At 41.9% G+C, this 16099-nt stretch overlaps 1 long non-coding RNA gene across 1 annotated transcript; it reads right to left on the bottom strand.

Annotated features, from left to right (window-relative positions):
* Window positions 1–225: 225 nt before the first annotated feature.
* Window positions 226–11600, bottom strand: LOC109308226. Its single transcript, XR_002100557.1, has 3 exons — window positions 11562–11600; window positions 11397–11401; window positions 226–254 (listed from the first exon to the last, which is right to left on the bottom strand). It is a non-coding gene; the product is annotated as an uncharacterized LOC109308226 (long non-coding RNA).
* Between the last annotated feature and the right edge of the window lie 4499 nt (window positions 11601–16099).

Here is a 16099-nt window from a genome sequence, read left to right as displayed (position 1 = left end):
GTTCATGTGGTTTTCAGATAACCCAAATTTCTTATGTAACGCCGTCCAGCTGTGGAGAGGAAAAATCTATATGGTTTTTTCATGCTTTTAAGGAATGCTTTAAACATAAATTTTCAAAAAATGAATGTAAAAACTGAATTGCCCACAGTCTGTGCAATGACTGTGCAATGTCCCATACAGACAAATTTAATCCTAAATGGCTGCATCTACATGAGACACTGATTGCACAGCTGTTACTACACAGTCATTTAGTACTTTAGAAATGTAGTACTAAATGCCTGTGCAGTAACTGGCATTACTACTGTGCAGTAGTGTCATGTCATGGTTTGTGCCCCGTGATGCTACTGTACAGTAGTAACAAACTACTGCACAGTAAGGGTGTCATGTAGATACAGCCAGTAAAACAGAACTGATTTGTGTTGTGGAAGATCCAGACTTTTAAAGTATCAAATATTCAAGATTATTTTAATTAAGTGCTACAGATGCTATGGGACCCAGTGATATTAACAGATAATTGTATCAAATTTACAAATATTATGTGCATCTTGGTGGTCCTGGTTTACTGGGCAGGTCTTCTGTGGAATGTGGAGTTACTGGCAAATGGGAATTAATACAGATTGCTAATCTTGATTATGTTGACATCCTGCCCTAAGGAAAATGGAATTGATTGGTTTTATCTTGTTCAGGACATTGGTAAAACAATTGCCCCATCATGGATCATGCCACTTTTGAGGGGAAGCTCTGTCCTTGGGATTCACCAAGAAGCAGTCACCTTTGTTGTCTGTCACCTGAAGGACCCGTGAAGCCAATCCTGTCATGCCTTCACAAAGAGAAAGCTTCTGGCTTTGATATCCTGGCTCTTCTCTGTCCCTGGCTACTCTGGTGATCTCTAGTACTGCCATCATCAAGAGTTATAGAGGTGTTTTGATCGTCTTACAGAGGGGAGGAGGGTGGGGGTTAAGTGCTGACATCCCAAAAGCACAGCAAACTTCTCAGCTCCAAGCAAAGTCTTCATTGTGCCTACAGCTTCCTCTGTCCTTCCTCAGACTCCACTCTGGCCTCCTTGGAATGATACTCTCCACACTGTCCTCCATCAAACTCCTCCTCTGCTCTTTTCTCTACTCTGTCTAAGGACTCCTCTTTCTCTTCAACTCACTATCCTCCACGAGACTAGCATTTTTTCTCCTCAGCTCTCCAAGAGCCTCACTCTTTCTTCTATACAGAAAGCCATACTTGCAAAAACGTTACCAAATGCTCACCCAATAAAATTAAACATAATGCCATGGAGAACCAATCAGGAAGAAGTCCCTGGGCCCTGCTGCCAGGCCCCCAATGCCTTACTCATTTTGCTGCTTGACTAAGTAGTATCTAAGTCATCTGTCCCCTATGGAAGCTTATGCCCTCCTAAAAAAGCCTCTAAGGTATTACCCTGCCCTACCTTCTGTCTGACTTCAGACAAACACAGCTAACTACCTCTTTCCAGTATTGTTCCTGAGAGAGAGCAGAGCTGCAGCTCTAAATTAAATGAAGACCTGCTGAGACTCTCACAATAAATGGAAAAAGGACCACAACTTGAAAACTGAGTCTGAGAGAAAGAGAATTATGTTGGTAAAAGACCTAAGATCTAAGTGAAGATCCTTTGAGAGGCCATTTAAGTAGGCAAAGGTGCTTTGGGGATATATGGCTTCACGATGTATATATAATAAAAACCATTTGCACATGGATCTGATCCTACTGTATGGTAAGGAACAGTCAGAAGCTTCCCACAAAACAGTCTAATTTCTTTTCAGAACTTGATGGAGGCCTGGGATGTGCATAACTGGGGGAGATAGCATCACAAGCAGAGAGTAGAGCACTTCATATTATATATGAACAGGACTAGGAAGTATACACATATTCCCTCTCCAGATTTTCTTGCTCTATTGCACGTATCAAAGTATCCTTTCCATTGTGGAGAACAACTTACATTGTAGAGAAGTTACCTTCAGTAGATCCAAGAATATCCGTATATGTTATGGGCAGGCTCCATAGCTAAAGCTGGTTGGCAAAAAGTACATGCAGAAAATTTGGATTTTTTTTAAGTGAAATGTAAATGCTAATATAGGGTCATATAGGTATCACAGGATTATCGCCATCAGCAATTCCTCAATTTCAGGATGATCTCACAGCTCATTGATGGGTCTTGAGGTGACTTAAGTGTTCACATGCAGAAGTTGCAGTTCTTTCTATAAGGGAAAATAGGCTGTAGGCTGGTATTTCTCTTGTAGCATTTCCTCTGGCTACTGTGAGATCTCAGGCTACTACTAAGATGGGAGTAGAGTACTTGTTTGGGGAGTTAAGAGTTGGGTATCTGTACACAATGTCTAGTCCAGTGAAGTTGGTGCTTGAGGATCACCAACTCAATGCTGGTAACATTGGCTTCACCATTTATTGGGGAGTCTTCCTACTTGATGTGGAGGATTTTTCAGAGATATTGCTGGTGATACCTGTTCAGGCTCTAGAGATGGTGGCAGAAGGCCATGCATATTTCATATTTGTAGAGTAGGGTGGAGATGATGACTACCTCCCCAGTCTTTCCCTTGATGGTAATTTGGGGAGGGCAGTTACATTCATTGCCCAGGACAGGATGATAGAGCACTTTAGTCTTCTCAGTGTTGAGGGAGAGGCCTGAAGTTCACAGGCTTCTCCAAAAAGATCGAGCACAATCTGGAAGTTTTCCTCAGCATGTACAAAGATGGCACACTAAATCACAGGATTGCAGGAAAGTAGAGTATCTAGTCCATCTCCCTGCTCATGACAGGATCTTCCCCACGATTTTTTTTTTTGAGAAAAACTGAAAAAAATATATTTTGGCTGAAAATAAGGAGGATGCAATTCAGAAATGCTGCAATGGTATACCAGAGTAGCTGTAATTTGGGTAATACCATTTTACTTTTATGGTATGTACTTTGTTCCATGCATAAAGCATAGTCTTTGCTTTATGAATTTGGCAGTATCACAGGACATATATTCTAACTAGGGGTACCTAAACCACAGAGAAGAATGAAAATGAGGAAATTGAAGTATAAATCCCACAAGGGACTTTACAGTCATTGCCAAATCAAATTAGTTTAGTGTTTCAGGATATCTGGTTTGTCGATGAAAAAAACAGATTTTTACAATAGCCAGATAATTTTCGTGTAAAATGTTGTCACAGTAAAATCCCATTTTTTGTGGAAAAAGTTTTGAAGATTTCTTTCAATAAACTTTACTGAGAGCCATTCTGAAAGAGAGCAAATCTTTGCTCTTTTTACTGTGAGGAAGGATAAAATAGCACTTAAATTAAAAATTATATCTTCATCTGGTATAGATCATAATAGTTCCATACCCAATGAAGCTATACCAGTTTATCAGCTGAAGATCTGACCCATTCATTTAATCTTAGACTAGATCAAATTTAGTTTCCTCCCATCTTAGTAAGAATTAAAGGTTTCAAAAGGTCACAAACCTATTCTCTCAAGAAAAGTTAAATCGGGGCCAATTTTAATTTAGCACTGATAGTATCCTGTAAGCATTTCCTTTTCTACCAAGCATCCTTTTTTGATCATTTGATAACAATTTCATACAATGGCATTTTCACAAACATTTAAATATTTTCCAAATGTATACTCATCATTAAGGTAAATGTGATGTGTAATTATCATCTAGTCTTCTTTGAGGACATGCTCACTAGGCCTTTAGAAAGGCTAGTACATAACCAAATGAGAAACAACACTAATAAAAATCAAATATTTGTGCCTTGCAATTTTCTCTAAGGCAGCAGGCAGAACCCTCAGTAATCACAGCAAGGCTAAAATAATATTATTTATTATGCATGCAGATGAAGCTTTTTACTACTTTAATGTAGCTGGGCTAATTAACTTTAAAATATTTCTGTTTCATTGACTAAATTCATGAGGGACAGGGTACAGACACTAGGCTTACGAAATTAATTTCAAATATCTATTGGTGTAAATTGGATTGGGTTCTCTTACAAATAGAAAATAACAATGTCTTAAAATTAAAAATTTAATGACAGAAGTAATCTTGGATTTTCATTCTAAAGTTTTATCTTCGATACCTATGGACAATTTTAAAGCAACAAGATATCTAATTACCAGACTTAACTAACAAATTATGAGTCTAGATATCTGAGGGCTATGTTTCCAAAATAACCTTGCATCTCTAAAAAAGTTGTGGCACTATTAAGTAGATTATCTGGAGGCCAATTTGAGCCCTCCTTTAAAAATAAGAATTAAACCTCCCCCCCAAAACCTCTGATTATTTGGTAAAGAAGTGCACTGCAGGGCCCTGTTCTTCATGTCTGACATTTATTTTAATGAATAGCACTTTGCTCAATATTTGGAAATAAGGAAAATATTTTCCTTATTTTACAGGAAATGGCAGCAATAGACATAGAAAAGAAAGCTGAATCCTTTTGTCCATGTTTTGCATCCAAAGCATGTTAAGTGGGCCATGTACTCTATACATCAAATATTGATGTCTGAAAATAATGGTGGTAATGAGTTATATAGTATCATAGGAAAGTAGGGCTAAAAGGGACTTCATGAGGTCACCTAGGTCAGCCCCCAGTCAAAGCAGGATCATCCCTGACTAAACTAGCTCAGCCAAGTATCTGTCTAATCTGCTCTTAAAAATTTCCAGGAATGGAGATTCCACAAGGTCTCTAAGTAGCCTGTTCTAATGCTTACCACTCTTATCATGACAAAGTTCTTCCTAATCTCCAATCTAAATTTCCTGTATTGAAGTTTGAGGTCCTTGTGCCTTGCCCTGTCCATTATATCTACAGAGAAAAGGCTATTTCCAACCACTTTCCAATTGCCTTTCAAGTATTTGAAGTTTGCTACTAAATCACACTCTACAACCCTCCCTCCCCCCTTTTCTTATAAGTCATGTTTACCAGGCTGCTAATCAGTTTTGTCATGCACTTCTGGATTCTTCCTAATTTGTCCACTTTCTTCCTGAAGAAAGTAGTCAAAAATGGGATGCAGTATTCCAGGTGGGGCCTAATCAATACTAAATAGAGCAGAACAACCACTTACTTGATTTGCAAGTGACATTCCTGTTAATGCAACTCAGTATGCTGCTGGTATTTTTGGCAACAAGAGCACACTGTTGGCTCCGATTCATTTTATGGTCCTTTGTAACCCCGATGTAGGCAAAACTAAAACATAAGCAAGCATTTCCTAGTCTGTATCTATACATGCAATTAATCCATTTCCATTTAAATGACTTGTCCTTCTTTCATCCGATTGATTTTGGACCATTTTTCCAATCTAACCAGATCATTCTTGATCTTAGCCCTAGTCTCCAGAGTACCTGCAATTCCACCCAACTTGGTATCACCCAGAAATTTGCTAAGTGTGCACTCAGTCCCATCATCCAGCTCATTAATGAAACTGTTAAAAAATACTGGACCCAGTACAGACCCTGGGAAGCCCCACTTTATGCCTCCTCCCAACTAGCCTTTGAGCCATTGATGATTACTGGTTGTGAACATGATGATTCAATCAGTTATGCAATACTTGTAAGTAAATAATGTATTGTATCTCTATGAATGTGAAACACTTATCTTAAAAGTTCAAGATAAAATACACATACATTTATATAAAACATAATTTATATTGGTTTTTATTAATAATGGGTTTTAAACTGCAGTGCCCAAACTTTACAAATTTCATTTATCCAAGCAGATAAACTTTCTAATTTGAAAATAAAGTGATCTCTTTTGTAGTTCAAGATTATAGTGTTTTAGCCATGTAACTACTATGTACACTAGACAAACTAGTTATGAGTATCCTTAGTTATGAGTAACGTTTATTCACTGACAGTGCTTTTTAATGAATAAAAAGCAGTAACTTAAGAATATTCTACTTGTTTAACTCTATGAATTTCAATATTAATTCCTCATTCATAATTTAAAACAGATGAATTTGTCAGCCAAATAACTAAAAGTACATTATTTTACTATTTTGTTATATACTGGGAGTGTCTACACACAATTAATTTGAAGTGTTTATTGCACCAGAGTTTATTACTCTCTGGTGCACCCAGGACTCAGCATGCTGAGCTGGGTCAGAGCAGTTCTGACCCAGGGAATCAGCCTGCCAGCTTGGGGCTGCTTTGACCTGGTTCAGTGTGCTACAGGGTCTGGCTGGGGCATGAGGGTGCTACAGTGTGGGGCTCAGCAGCAGGCAGTCCCCACACTAAAGCACCCTTGTGCCTCAGCCAGACACATTAGTGTCTACACATGCAGTGCATCTGCACAGTGCTGTGGGGCAAAAGATTCTGCCACAGGATACTGCTTGTATTACTACCATGTTGCAGAGTTTAATGCTTTCCTAACTAGGCTGCATATGTAGATGCAAGGCATTTGCTAATTAGTCTAGCTAATTAGTCCACTGCAGTAAATGTCTCATGTAGACATGCCCTCTGTTACATTTGCATTAGAAACCGGGAGTGTCTATACATGGTGTAGCATTGGAGGGCAAAAACTGTGATGCTGTAGCTACATCGCTGTAGCAATGAGCTCCCTCATTATAGCAGGTTGCTACAGTGATGTAGGACCTAAAAATGACCATGCACCATGGCACAGCACAGAATGGGCTGTTACTGTGCCATACAATCAGGGAAAATTAGGTTTGGAAGGGATTTCAGGAGGTCATCTAGTCCAAACCCCCTGCTCAAAGGAGGACCATTCCCAACTAAATCATTTCAGCCAGGGGTTCATTGAGCTGGGACTTAAAAAAACTCCAAGGATGGAGATTGTACTGCCTCTTTTGGTAACCTGTTCCAGTGTTTCACTACCCTCCTATTGAGGAAATTTTTCCTAAAATCTAACCTAAACTTCCCTTCCTGCAACTTCAGACAATTGCTCCTTGTTCTGTCAAGAAGCGGGTGGAGCTGGGTATAAAAACTGAATGCAGTACTCCAGATATGGCCTCACCAGTGCTGAACACAGGGGAATAATCACTTTCCTTGACATACTGGCAACACTCCTACCAATGCTGCCCGGTTTGCCATTAGCCTTCTTGGCAACAAGGGCACGCTGCTGGCTCATATTCAGCTTATTGCCCACTGTAACCCCCAGTTCCTTTACTGCAGAGCTGCTCCTCAACTAGTCAGTCCCCAGCCTGTATTAGTACATGGGATTGTTCTGACCTAAGTACAGGACTTTGCACATGTCCTAGTTGAACCTCATGAGATTTCTTTTAGCCAAATTCTCCAATTTGTCTAGGTCACTCTGAATCCTAGCCCTACCCTCCAGCATATGTACTACTCCCCCCAGCTTTGTGTCCTCAACAAACTCACTAAGGGTTCACTCTATGCCACCTTCCAGGTCATTATGAAGAAACTGAACAAAACAAGCCCCCAGACTGACCCCTGGGGCACTCCACTTGATACTGGCTGCCAAGTAGACATTGAGCCAGTGATTACTACCCTCTGAGCCCAATGCTCCAGACAGTTTTCTAGCCACTTTACAGTCCATTGATTCAGCCAATACTTCCTTAGCTTGTCTGGCAGAATGTTGTGGGGAATCATATTAAAGCCTTGCTAAAATCAAGGCACACCATATCCACCAGTCTCCCCACATCCCCAGAGCCAGACACTTCATCATAGAAGGCAATCAGGTTGCTCAGGCATGACTTTCCCTTGGAGAATCCATGCTGACTGCTCCTGATCACCTTATTCTCCTTCAAGTGCTCAGAAGAAGTGGAGAAGCCCAAATCATCTGATGAAGGACTACCATGTTCTGGGGGGCAAGCCGAAGGAGACAGGGGCACAGGTGGTCTTTTCATCTGTCCTTCCAGTTAGCAGATGTGGATGGCACCATGAGACCTGCATCAGAGAGGTCAACTTGTGCCTTCAGGAATGGTGTCTCAAGGCAGGTTTTGGCTTCTTGGACAATGACCCATACTTCAAGACAAGAGACATGCTCGGGTGGGATGGGCTTCACCTCTCCTCCAAAGGTAAGCATGTATTCTCTTTTAGGCTGGCTGATCTTCTCCAGTGGGCTTTAAACTAGGCTCATTGGAGGAAGGGGAGGATGAGGTTAGAGGGAGTCTCAGAACACCAAACCAAGTGTCACCCACAAGAATAGCCCAGCCAAGACTCATGATGAGCACAAGAAATACCCAGGTAAGAGACCCAGATAGTCCTGGGATTAGGGGGACAGTGTATACTTTCAGGAGGCCTTAAATGCCTATACAGTAATGCTCATAGTATGGGGAACAAGCAGAAGGAATTTGCCCTCCTGCTAGCTAACACACGCCCAGACATAGTGGGGCTCACAAAAACGTGGTGGAATCCAATGCACAACTGGGTGGAAAACATCAAGGGCTATAGGCTGTACAGGAGGGATAGAACAGGGAGGAAAGGTGGCAGTGTGGTGCTCTATGTCAAAGAAAAATTCACATCCTCAATGAGCAGCACTGGGTCAAAGGAGGGGCAGACTGAAGTGCTGTGGATCAGAATACAAGGGGGTTGGGGGAAAAGGGACTTAACAGTTGGGGTCTACTGCAGACCATCCAACCAGGGAGAAGAGCTAGACCAGGAATTCTCAAGTCAGCTCACAGAGGAAGTTAAGTCAAAGGATGTGGTCATCATGGGTGGCCTAAACTATCTGGACATTTGTTGGGAAGAGCAGTCAGCCAGGTCTGACCGCTTACATAGGTGCCAGCCTGTGTTACAGAACTTCCATCTAACCCAGGAGGTGCACAGTCCCACGAGGGGAAATGATTTGTTAGACCTGGTCCTGGCCACAAGCAACGACCTGGTGAGGGGACTGTGGTTGCTTGATCACCTGGGCAATAGTGATCATTGCCTACTGGAATTCACCATCCAGCACAGGGTAGCAAAGGCCTGCAGCAAAACAGCAGCTCTAGATTTCAGGAGGGCAGATTTCATTGAGCTAAGGAGACTAGTTGGGGAGGCACTGAGATCCCAGAGGGGTGGGGATTTGGGAGTCCAAGAAAAGTGGTCATTCCTGAAGGAGATGATTCCCCAAGGCCAAAGAGTGGCAACCCCAACATGGATCAAAGGGGAAAGAGTGCTCAAAAGCCCTCATGGCTCACCAAAACCATCCAGGAACATTTCAAAGCTAAGAAAGAAGCATACACCCAATGGAAGGGAGGGGCCATCACCAGGGAAGACGATACCGCTGTTGCTTGGGACTGTAGGGGGACTGTTAGGAAGGCCAAGGTGAAGATGGGACTGGGACTAGCAACCCGGATCAAGGATAACAAGAAATCTGTTTTTAAATACATGGGGGGTAAAAAGAAGGTTCCGTGTAACATGGGGCCTCTGCAAGATACTCTTGGAAATCTGGTGGTCTCACCAGATGACAAAGCTAATCTATTTAACAATTTCTTTGCCTCCATTTTTCTGAGCAGGGACCAAGTCATCCCCCCACCACTTGGATCCCCGATGGTCCCAGGGGAGGTGTAGCCAGGCCCAGGGTTAGAGACAACCTAGTCAGGGAACTTCTGAAGGGACTGGACATGTTCAAATCAGCAGATGCTGATGATCTCCACCCCAGAGTGCTGAGGGAATTAGCAGATGTCATTGCGGGTCCCCTGGCATGGCTTCACAAGCACTTGTGGTGCTCCGGCAAGGTGCCAGAGGACTGGAAAAGGGCCAATGTGGTCCCCATTTTCAAAAAAGGGAGGAAGGAGGATCCAGGAGATTACAGGCCTGTTAGTCTTACCTCAGTCCTGGGGAAGCTCTTTGAGAAACTTATCCAGGTACACATCTGTGAGGGGCAAGCAGGGGAGTGCATGCTTAGGGGCAATCAACATGGGTTCATTAAAGGCAGGTCCTATTAGACCAATCTGGTGGCCTTCTACGACCAGGTCACAAAATCTTTGGATGCAGGTGTCATGGTGGAGGTATTTTTTCTGGACTTTAGGAAGATCTTTGACACTGTCTCTCACCCCTTTCTCGTTAAAAAATTAGGAGATTGTGGTGTTGATGCCTACACAGTTAGATGGGTCACCAATTGGCCGTATACAGACAGTGGTGGTGAACAGGTCATTTTCGACTTGGAGGGATGTGGGCAGTGGGGTCCCCCAGGGCTTGGTCCTCGGGCCTGCACTGTTCAACATCTTCATCAGCAACTTGGACGAGGGGGTGAAAAGCACCTTGTTCAAATTCACAGATGACACTAAGATGTGGGGAGAAGTGGGCACGCTAAAAGGGAGGGACAGGTTACAATTGGACCTGGACAGGTTATAGGGGTGGGTGGATGAGAATAGGATGGGGTTCAATACTGACAAGTGCAAGGTACTGCACCTAGGGAGAAAGAACCAGCAGCATACCTACAGGCTGGGGAACTCCCTTCTCATGAGCAGAGAGGCAGAAGAGGATCTTGGAGTCATTATAGACTCCAAGATGAACATGGGCTGCCAATGTGGGGACTCAGTCAGGAAGGCTAACCGCACCTTGTCATGCATCCACAGATGCATCACGAGCAGGTCCAAAGAGGTGATTCTCCTCCTCTATATGACACTGGTCAGGCCACAGCTGGAATACTGAGTCCAGTTCTGGGATGTGGACAACATTGAGAGGGTCCAGCGGAGGACCACTCACATGATTAGGGGGCAGCAGGGCAGGCCCTACAAGGAGACGCTATGAGACCTGAACCTGTTCAGCTTCCACAAGAGAAGGCTGAGAGAGGATCTGGTGGCCATCTATAAACTGGCCAAGGGAGACCAGCAGACAATGGGAGAGTCCCTGTTTTCCCAAGTACTACTGAGAGTAACAAGGTATAATGGCCATAAGTAGACAGAGGGTAGATTCAGACTAGATATCAGGAGGCACGACTTCACTGTCAGGGCAGCTAGGATCTGGAACCAACTTCCAAGGGAAGTGGTGCTCGCTCCTACCCTGGGGGTCTTCAAAAGGAGGCTAGATAGAGACCTAGCCAGGGTCCTTAGACCCCAGTATTCTTTCCTGCCCATGGCAGGGGGTCTTGATGATTTCCTCAGGTCCCTTCTGACCCTACCTACTATGAAACTATGAAACCATCTGTGGTAAATAGATTCCTTAAGGATCTGCTCCATGATTTTTCCAGGGATTGAGGTGAGGCTGACTGTCTGTAGTACTGTGGATCCTCCTTTTTCTCTTGCTTAAATATAGCACTATGTTCGCCCTTTTCCAATCGTTCAGGATCTCTCCCGATCACCATGAGTTTTCAAAGATGATGGCTTCCTCAGCACCCTTGGGTGCATCCCATCCAGCCCCATGGACTTGTACATGTCCAGCATTTCTAAGTAGTCCTTAACCTGTTCTCGCACCGCTGAGAGCTGCTCACCTTCTCCCCAAATTGTGCTGCCCTGTGCAACAGTCTGGGAGCTGACCTTGCCTATGAATACTGAGGCAAAAAAGGCCTTCAGTCTTGTCTGCATTTTCTGTCACAAGGTTGCCTCCCTCATTTAATCACGAACCCACAATTTCCCTGATCCTCCTCTTGCTACTGACATGCCTGTAGAAACCCTTCTTATTACCCATCATATAGTACTTACAAAAGGAAGTACTAAATGCCTGTGCAGTAACAATTGTGCCATAGAGACATGTATAGACGTGCCCACCCTCTGTCAATCTGATAATATGCTATCTCATAAAGTACTGCAGGACTCCATATGAAGGAACCACAGAAAGTCAGTCTTCAAGCTAAAAATGTTTTATCAAAACAGAAACATTGCATGAAAGATAAGAGGTGACCACGTTACTCTAGTCAACAGTAATTAGGCTTCATCTGTATAATCATGTAAAATTCTAGCACTTACATTTTAAGAAGGATGTAGAGAAACTGGAGACAGTCCATAGGTGATCAATGAAGATGTCAAAGGGATTAGAAAGCAAGTTGAATGGGAAAGGATTGAGTTAATTAAGTAGTTTTAGTCTGGATAAAAGAAGATTAAAGGGGAATGGGTATGATACCACTTCTCAAATACTTGAAAAACTGTCCTGCACAAGATTTAGAAAATTTGTTCTGCCTCACCACAGAGGATAGAATGCATAGCAATGAATTTATATTGCAGCAATACAGTTTTAGAACAAATCTGATGAGGCAAAAAACTTTTCTATCTGTAAGCAGCAGAACAGGCTGTCTAGAACAGCTGTGGAATCTCCCAAAAATAAACTCTACCCAAGATGACTGAGAAATAGCTAATCTGCAGCTGCAGAGTTTACTTCATATATTACTTCAAAACCCGCTGGCTCTTAAATGATAATTTAAAAAATTGGAGTAGAATGTCTTTGACTTGGAGTAAATATGATAAATGGAATGCTTTCTCCAAACCCTGTTTTCTCCCAAAAATGATTTAAGCACTTTAATATTTAAGTGCTAAACTTTTAAAAGGGAGATGGATTTTGCTAATATGACTGAATAAGATACCAAATGCTTTGAAGAAGAGACTGACTAAATTTGATGGAATAAGACACAGACCTGAGGATATAGCACACTGAGAAAAGTAATTTCAGATTGATTCTACTTGACTATGTGGAGTTTGGGTTTTAATAGAAAATCATTTGATCTGATATGCCACCAGGAAATGTGTCTAGTGTAGAGGATAAGAATTTTCAGTTTCTGTCTGTGGCAGAGATACAGATTATTGATTCTGGGATGATGGGTATGTAATAAGGCAAAACTTGCTCTTACCTAGCTGATTCATGGAACATCATTACAGGAAAATATTTGTCCGTCCAACTAGGTGCTAAGTATAATAATATTGTATTCCTTAAAACAGCAAAAAGGTAAAGAAAAGAAAAGAAAAGAAATTTAAATAGGAAAAAGAAAAAAAGAAAATTAAAACATGAATCAAAATAAGGGAAAAACAAAATAATGAAAACTCAAAGAAAACGTACTGAATAATATTTTTTTATAAAAGATGATAGACATTATCGCAAGTCTTTGCATGGATTTTAAAAAAAGAATCCTAAGAAAACATACATAAGTCTTTCACTAGATTTTAGTCTGTGCATAAGAAAAATTGTATTTTGCATCAGGAGGTGGCACTGGACTGATATACAGATGATGAATTTAGATATGAATGATCCCATTCAATTATTGAAAGGCTGGGGTTTTTTTATTTGCTATTATGCTTTTATCAAATTTCAGTTTTTTATGTTCTATTATGTAGGCAAATGTCAGATGCTACTTTCACAGGTACCTTAAATTGCTTTTGCCTACTTACCAGGAAATAGCAAGAACCTGCAGGGAGGCAAAGATAAAGAATGGGCAATGGATGTTAAGGAAAACAAGAAAGCTTCTATAAGTATGTTGTCCGCAAAAGAAGAACAAAGTCGGGGGTCCTCATTTAACAAACTGGGGGAATTTCTATTGGAAGAGGCAAAGAAGGTAAAACTACTCATACTTTGAGGATACTTTGCCTCAGTCCTCATAAAAAAAATTAAGCTGAAGCCAAACACTCAATAAAGACTTTTTGGGCAAGGAAGGGGGAAAGCAAATGGAAAAACTAAGAAAAGAAACACCCTGAGAGCTTTTGTTGGGTCTGACTGAATTCAAGTCAGCAGGGCCAGATGATCTTCATCCCAGGGTCCTGAAAAAACTGGCAGAGGAGATCTCAGAGCCCTTGGCTTCTTCATGAAGCTGTGGGAGATAGGCCAAGTACCAGAGGACAGGAAAAAGGGCAAATGTAGTGCCCCTCTTTTAAAAAAGGCAAGAAGGAGGACTTGGGGAACTACAGACTAGTAAGCCTCACCTCAACATGAGAGAAGTTACTGGAGCATATCCATTTACAAGAAGCTGGAGAAGGAAAGGCTGATTTAAATCAGCCAGCATGGATTTATGAAAAGGAGATCATGCCAAACAAAACCTGACCCTATTCTTTGACCAGGTAACTACTTGGGTGTCCGAGGAAGGGAATGCTGGATATAGTGTATCTGGATATCAGCAAGGCTTTTGATAAGGTCCCACATGACCTTCTTATAAACTGGAGAAATATGGGCTGGATAAAAATACTATCACGTGGTTGGGTAACTGGCTTAATAGCCACAAGCAAAAGGCAATTATTAATGACTCCATGTCAAAATGGCAGGAGCTTTCAAGTGGAGTTCCACAGGGGTCTGTCCTAGGCCATGCTTTTCAACATATGTATGAACAATTTGGATGCTGGCATAGAAAATTTCTTGAGCGAGTTTGCAGATTACATAAAACTGGGAAGGATTATGAACACATTGAAGGATGTAAGCACAGTTCAGAAGGATTTTGAGAGATTGGAAAGTTGGGCTAGAGCTAACAGGGTGAAGTCCAATGTGGACAAATGCAAGGTGCTACACCTGGGGAGGAATACACACATACAAAATGGTTGGATGGCAGGACTATGAAATAGGACTTGAGAGTCTTCATAAACCACAGACTCATATTGAGTCTGCAGTGTGATCCAGCTGCACAAAAAGTGAATACAGTTTTGGGCTGCATCAATACAAGCATTCGGTGTAAGACACTGGAGTTGATAGTGCATCTGTACTTGGCACTGTTTAGCCCTTATCTGGGATACTGTGTGCAGCTTTGGGTTCCACATTTTGAAAAGGATGTGGAGAAGTTAGAGAGGGTCAAGAAGTGTGCAAAAAAGATGATCAAGGGCTTGGAAGGCAAGTCATACAAGGAGAAGCGGAAGGAGCCAGGCCTGTTCAGCTTGCAGAAAAGGTGCTTAAGAGTGGACATGATAGCAGTCTTCAAATACTTGAAGAGCTACCATAAAAAAGAAGAAAAGCATCTTTTCTCTCTTGCTGCAGAGAAGAGGATGTGGACCAACTGGTTCAGGTTGCAGCAACATAAGTCTAAATTGGATTTCCCGAAAAACTTCTTTACTGTTAGAATAGTGAGTCAGTAGAATAGACTGCTTAGGGAAGTAGTGAACTTTCGATCACTGAAGGTATTCAAGAAGAGACTGGACAGCCATTGGTCAGGATGATCTCGGCATAGCTATACCTATGTTCTACCATGGGTATTTCCCATGCTTCTGGACTTCGCTGATTGCCCTCACCACCCTTGCCCCAAATTTCTGCTACACATGTCTGAGTTTTCTTTAAGACTTTCCAGAGGCATTGGGTGTTGGCTACAACCAAGGCTGGAGACTTTGACTGGGGTGTACCAATGCTCCTTCTGGAAGCAAAGCCCGAGGCTTCTGCCTAGAGAGTATTGCCCTTCTGTTTCAGGGTCAGACCTACTGTCAAGAAGGAATTTTACCTCACACTCAGATTAGTATGGACAGCGGGGGTTTCTGCTTTCCTCTGTAGTGCGGCGGGGAGAGGGAAGAGGTGCAAGGAGGGGATGGCCCTCTACCAAGGATTCCTTGAGCATATCTTGACTACATTTTATAGAAGTAGGACATTGGGTGCCATGGTTCCCCTGCTTTTCCTATGGCAGGTTAGGATGTTGGGTCAAAATTAACAGTATTCTTAGGTAGAGTTAGATTACAGTTTGTATGGTATAGTTTGGATATGGATGAACCTGCCTCAGGTAGGGGGTTGAACTAGATTACCTTGGAGGTCCCATTCAGCCCTACCTCTCTATGATTCTATAATTTTTCTAGTTCTCTTTTTTAAAATCTTATTTTATTACTATACACTAATTAGGGCCTTCCTTGTCAAACACATTAATGAATATGTTGCATCTATCCCCTGTAACAAAACACCCTTCTGCCCACCTAATATATTGTTTTTATCAATATCTTTTCTTTACAAGATTTAAGCAAATTTTCACTCTATGAAAGCTTTGCTATCCAAACCATTTTAGATTCATTTCTCACTAAAAAATGAGCACGATTTACTGTCAAATGCTTTTCTAAGGGAAAGTAATGTATCTGTAGGAAAGAAGTTTAAGAAACTTAAACTTGAAATAATATCTTGACAACACATCTCTGTTTTCTTATTTTTACAATTGAACCATGGAACGTAAGGCCCTCAGGTAGAACAGAGCTTGACAGAACTAACAGTAAATTGTTTCATAAAAGAAATTTGCCAGATCTGACTGTTCCACTCCAGAATCCTGCTGTCACCATACTGTGCTCTTTGTTTAGCATGATGGGTAGTA

The sequence above is a fragment of the Crocodylus porosus genome, unplaced genomic scaffold (genome assembly GCF_001723895.1).
Source record: "Crocodylus porosus isolate Cpor-Errol unplaced genomic scaffold, CroPor_comp1, whole genome shotgun sequence".
Classification (NCBI taxonomy): Eukaryota; Metazoa; Chordata; order Crocodylia; family Crocodylidae; genus Crocodylus; species Crocodylus porosus.
The sequence above is the reverse complement of the archived record's forward strand: the minus strand, read 5'-3'. Positions and strand labels throughout refer to the sequence as shown.